The 5,941-nt window shown below is 41.6% G+C and overlaps 1 pseudogene; it reads right to left on the bottom strand.

Annotated features, from left to right (window-relative positions):
* Positions 1 to 1,645: 1,645 nt before the first annotated feature.
* LOC126261466 (5S ribosomal RNA) lies at positions 1,646 to 1,763 on the bottom strand (annotated as a pseudogene).
* Positions 1,764 to 5,941: the final 4,178 nt, after the last annotated feature.

Here is a 5,941-nt window from a genome sequence, read left to right as displayed (position 1 = left end):
GTAACAGCCGTCGAGGCAACCGCTGAGATGCTGCGACCCCTCTTCCGCAACCGGCGAGACGCTGAGTCGAACGCCGGAGACTTCACCGTCTGCAACCACGCCCGGCCGCACCGTAGACAGGCGAAGTCCTCAGCAACACCGTTAATACCAGCCGGGCCCCACAGCCGACGTACTGGGCTGATCGGCTGCGCTCCGTCAGATGCCCACACCCGCGAAGTCGCTCCTGGCTGGTGAAGGCTCCACGAAGACCCGCGTTGACTTCTGAAGGACTCTTGATGTTTTAATTGTTTCGTACTAGTATGCCTTTATTTGCACACAAGTCCTGTTTATAAGATCGCCACGGTGTAGTGTAACGACGCATATGACTCAATTATTTTTGTTTGAAATATGACCATGTGCAGACTTCGTCACCTTCGTCGTTTACAAAACACTTCAAAAATTTATTTAAATTCTTTTAAAGTTCTCTATAAAAGATTCTTGAACAAAACTGTAATTAAAACACTTTCAGTTGAGTCGTTTGTACAAAATTACATCACTCAGTCCAACTGGTTTGCTTAAACTTTTGAAATCTAGATGTCGTTTGTTTCTTCTTGGAAATTATATTCTTGCAAGTTATCTGATGTTCCCCATGTTAAAATCAGGCTGTAAGACCTTTAAGATTCAAAAATCGAAACCAGACTCTTCTGAAAATTAATGTCTTGTAAAAATTCATTAATAATTCTTCCTCAATATAATTCTTCATAAATAATTCTCTAACACGTATTTAAACTTTAGAGCATACACTGTTTTATTGTCTTCGTATACGCTACATACAGATGTGAACATCAGACTCGACAAAACAGAACTGAACAAAATACAACATGAACTAAACATTCTGTGACGTCATTACAATGGAAAATTACAAATTTTTATTTGTTTGGCTATTGGAGGTTCGACGCAACAACCCGGTCACAGGATCTTCCGCTGCTCTTTGGCTGTTGACGTCTAGTGGTCAGCAATTTTCTATCTGGTTCGGGCAGTGAAGATGCTGTTCCCGCGAGTTGCACTGCTCTCTCCAAACATGAATCATTCAAAACAAAAATACAAAACTTTAAATATTTTACAAACATAACAAAATATTACAAATACATAAATAAAACACTAAATTGAACCTATATTTACCTGCAAACTGAGCTGATCCTTGTGGATGGGTGACGCTTTAATTTCGCGTCCCATTACAAGGCAGGCAGGCACTCCGTCTTCAGGCCACAAGTGGCCCATCGGGACCATCCGACCGCCGTGTCATCCTCAAAAAATGGTTCAAATGGCTCTGAGCACTATGCGACTCAACTTCTGAGGTCATCAGTCGCCTAGAACTTAGAACTAATTAAACCTAACTAACCTAAGGACATCACACACATCCATGCCCGAGGCAGGATTCGAACCTGCGACCGTAGCGGTCACGCGGTTCCAGACTGAAGCGCCTTTAACCGCACAGCCACACCGGCCGGCGTGTCATCCTCAGATGAGGATGCTGATAGGGGGGGGCGTGTGGTCAGCACACCGCTCTCCCGGTCGTTATGATGGTTTTCTTTGACCGGAGCCGCTACTATTCGGTCGAGTAGTTCCTCAGTTAGCATCACGAGGTTGACTGCACCCCGAAAAATTGCAACAGCATATGGCGGCCCGGATGGTCACCCATCCAAGAGCCGGCCACGCCCGACAGCGCTTAACTTCGGTGATCTGACGGGAACCGGTGTATCCACTGCGGAAAGGCCGTTGCCTTCCCATTACAAGGGGCATGCGTAAATGAAATAAAGTGAACGCAGCTTGGAGATCAGCATGGGGCTAATGGCATTGAGAAACCCCAGTTAACATTAACAAAAAAAGGCGCAGCTGCAGTGCAGAAAGAAACAAGGTGAGTATAATACCGTTCAGATTAAACACAGCCAAGACCGTGGGTAAATGGCGATACTACATTAACGAGGCTTTAGCGGCGACCCGAGCAAGAAAAGTATAACGTATAACGAGGAAGCAGTTGGCCTAAGCCATACTGTGTGACGTAGTAGAATCACGGTGGAGAGGGTAACGTCATATAAAAGAATTTTGAGAATTAAATTAACACACAGAGAGCTCTCGTCTCGCGGCAGGCCACACAAACGCGTGTGGTAAAAGTAGCAAAGACGTTGAGACTCAAACGTTACGTTTGCGAAGTGAGGGCGGTACGCTTCACGTATCTTGGCGACAAACGTAAAGTATTAGTTCATATTCCCGCAAGAATTTTTGTGGACTGAGATTTGTGTACGCCGATCCATCCCATAGCAATTGTGCAACTGCTGTTAATTTCGACTAGGGAAAATTTAACGTTCTACGGAACACAGGAAAGTTAGCACTGATTGAATTCAGTCAAGGCCAGAGTAGGGATTTATCGTTTCAGATCCAGCATGGAAACAAAGCTGCCACGGTTCCCGATTGATAATGTATCAACGCGCGTTAGGCGAGGATAAATGTTCAGTCGAGATTTGTTCACTCGAACCTGCGTACACTTTGAATATAGAAATTAAAGAGTTAATTACTAACATACCCTCCATTGAGTCCATGAGAATTTAGCTTTGTTCAAAAGATAAAGTTCATTCTCTACCAACTTAGCCTATCGCTCAGCTATGACAACATAGACGTCAATATCATTGATAAAGGTTTAATTCTTCCATTTGTCATAATACTTTCATATATAAAGTTTTAATAATCACGTATTCAATGACTAAATGTTAATTAATTTGTTGAGAGATGAAAGTAATTAAACCCTCTTGTTGCTATGACTTGAACCTTGAAAGCATTGATAAATTAAAATGTAGAATGAGAAAAGGAGAGGTTGTATTATCATTTTAGGATAAATCCCAAACTTGTCGTTTATATTAATTTGAGTATTCTTGTAATGTCACAGTGGCATTTTAATTAATTTTGAGGCACGGCCAAAATTTATAGCTATGGGGAATGCCTGTTTACCACCCTGAGCTTGAGACGACTGTTAAGATACATTATCCATTGGCGCGTAAATTACGTTATCCACTTGCATAAAGACCATAAGACACTTCACCAGCTTACAATCGCATGAATATACACTACATAACAGAAAGAAGAGAATCCGGGAAAGGAAGGGGAAAACGAAACGAAACTCCGAGAGTTGAGAGGCCACATGATGTCATTTCTGTGATTATAACATTGAGCGTTGTTTGCAAAGAATTTGGCAGTATGAGCTCATCACTATGACGTTTCGATCCTCTTGCCTGAATGCTTGCACTGATTCGAGTGGGGAGGGTCTCGTAAAGCGGCTTAATCATCTTCTGGGGCACTGAGCCAAGCTGGGCCACAACTAATATAGCTGGTCTCTGATACCCTGGATACTGCTACTGGGACGGAGTTGACATCCGAGGAGGTCCCACGAATGCTCTGTTGGGAACAGATCTGGAGGCCTTGCTGTCCGCAGGTGTACCCCAACATTCCACAGAAAGTCTATAGAGACACGTGCCATATCTGGATGAACATCGTCCCGTTGAAAAACAGCCGCACGATGCTGTCGCACGAGAGACAACACCTGGGGACGCGGGATGCCCCTGGAGTACCGTTGTGTCTTTTGAATACCTCCAAGTACTACTGTGATTTATTCACACTATTCAAGTTGGTGCGTAGAACGTGTGAGGCTGTCAATGTATCATCAACTTTCGGAAAAAACATCGTCGATACATTTCTACAGGCAGCAACAGTAAAGAAGTACGAGACTCATCGCACAATCAGTTTAACAGCTCATGCATCCTTGTTGCTGGCAAGAATAATGTACAGGGGATCTGTTAGATGACTGTCAGTTCGGCTTTAGACATGGTAAATGGAAAAGAGAGGCTGTTATGGCATTGCGGTTGGTAATGGAACTAAGACTGAAGGAAAATCAAGATACGCTCAATGGATTTATCGACCTGGCAAAGCGTTCGACAATGTAAAACGGTGTAAGATGTTCGAAATTCTGAGAAAAAAGGAATAAGCTGTAGGGAAAGACAGTACGTATCAGAATAAGACGGAGCAATAAGACTGGAAGATCAGGAACAAAGCTCTCGGATTAAAGAGGGTGTAAGACGGGGATGTAGTCTTTCGCCTGTACAATTCAATCTAGACGTCGAAGAGGCAATGACGGAAATAAAATAAAGTTTCAAAACTGGGATAAAAATTCAAGGTAAATGGATATCAATGATAAGATTCGCTGATGACGTTATTCTCTTCAGTGAAAGTGAAAGATAATTACAGAAGGTGTTGAAGGCAATGAGCAATCTAATGAGTACATAATTTGGATTGAAATTAACCCGAAGAGGAAGAAAATAATAAGGAGTAACAGGAATGATAATAGCGAGAAACTTAACATCACACTTTAGAATCACTTTAGAATCCTAGGCAGCAAAATAACCCGTGATGGAGGACTAAAAGGCAGACTAGCAATGGCGCATTCCTGACCAAGTGAAGTCTGCTAGTATAAAACATACGCCTTAATTTAAGAAAGAAATTTCTGACAATGTGCGTTTGGAGCACGACATTGTATAGTAGTGAAGCACTGACTGTGAGATAATCCGAACAAAAGAGAATCGAAGTGTCTGAGATGTGTTGCAACAGAAGAATTCTGATAGTTAGGTCAGCTGATAGGGCAAGGAACGACGACAGAAGGGACAGGATGATAGGACATCTTAACAGATGTCAGGAATAACGCCAGGTTGTGTAATATTAGTAATTTTCGCCTAACAAACATTAATATACGCACAATAGTAAACGCCTTATAGCCTAAAGTTATTGAACAATTGTAAAGTAAAAGAAATGAACCATCGCATAGCAGCAACAGAATCTATTATTCTTTATCTTTGCCGTTCTTGCGCGGTGCCTGTGAATCTCTATGTACATGTATCGACCAATGATATAAAAAAGAAATTTTGTTGTTTCAAGACAAATGAGGCATTTGGCAGCTCACCTTTTACTGTTTGTATTCCATGAAAGACGGACGCGGACTTGCTGCGTTCCACAACGGTATTTTATATTTCATGTGAAAATATTGAGTGAATATGCTAATTGTTTTATTTTTCAATCAGGAAACATGTAGTTTCTTGTAACTGATTACGAATAGACAGCATCAAGAGGACATTTTGACTGTTATGTATAAAATATTTAACCACAATGGTCATCTATTGTAATTTAATATGAAAAGGTACGTAGCATTAAAAAAAGTGTGTTAAAGATAAGTGTGCTTATTTTAGTAAATGCACAGAAATGATAATGTTTCTCTTATTCAGGTATTTAATGCTTAACGTATGTTATTATAATAGTGTAATCAATCCCTGATTCTGTTGCCAAGTGGCCCACCAAAATATTCACTTTTTCGACATTTTTCAAAAAAAAAAATATAAAACAACAATTCTTTTTCTTTCTGCCCCCCAAGAGCAACGCTTCAGTTTCTAGTAAGACCTGTAGAGGAAAACAGAGATTGGAATACATCCAGCAAATAATTGAGGATGTAGGCTGCAAGTGACAAAAAAGTAGATAGAATGATTCGACATTCGACTCTTCTCTTGCAACGTCACCAAGCAGCTTTCGATCTCGAGACGTTCAGTCATTACCTTGTTTCACAACGGCCGTTAAGATCTCGGTGGAACTAAGACCAATTGATTTCTCGAGGATTAATACATGTTGAGACTTTTAGGCATCCTCACTGCTTCTTCCTAGAATTTAATATTTTAATAATGTTGATGCGTCGCTTCTTGTGTCTCCGACAGCGGAAATTTCATTTCATGTTTGCTACCAGCGATGTCCGTGACCAGAGGACGTAAACCGGCGACTAGAGCCTACTTAGGGTGTATTTGCATAGTACAGGTCGGCGCTGCCACGATACCAACTTGCCGTGAGCGTTTACCTGGCCGCCATTAAAGTGTGC

The sequence above is a fragment of the Schistocerca nitens genome, chromosome 5, assembly GCF_023898315.1.
Source record: "Schistocerca nitens isolate TAMUIC-IGC-003100 chromosome 5, iqSchNite1.1, whole genome shotgun sequence".
Taxonomy (NCBI): domain Eukaryota; kingdom Metazoa; phylum Arthropoda; class Insecta; order Orthoptera; family Acrididae; genus Schistocerca; species Schistocerca nitens.
Note: the sequence above shows the minus strand (reverse complement) of the source record. Positions and strands in the feature narration are given on the sequence as shown.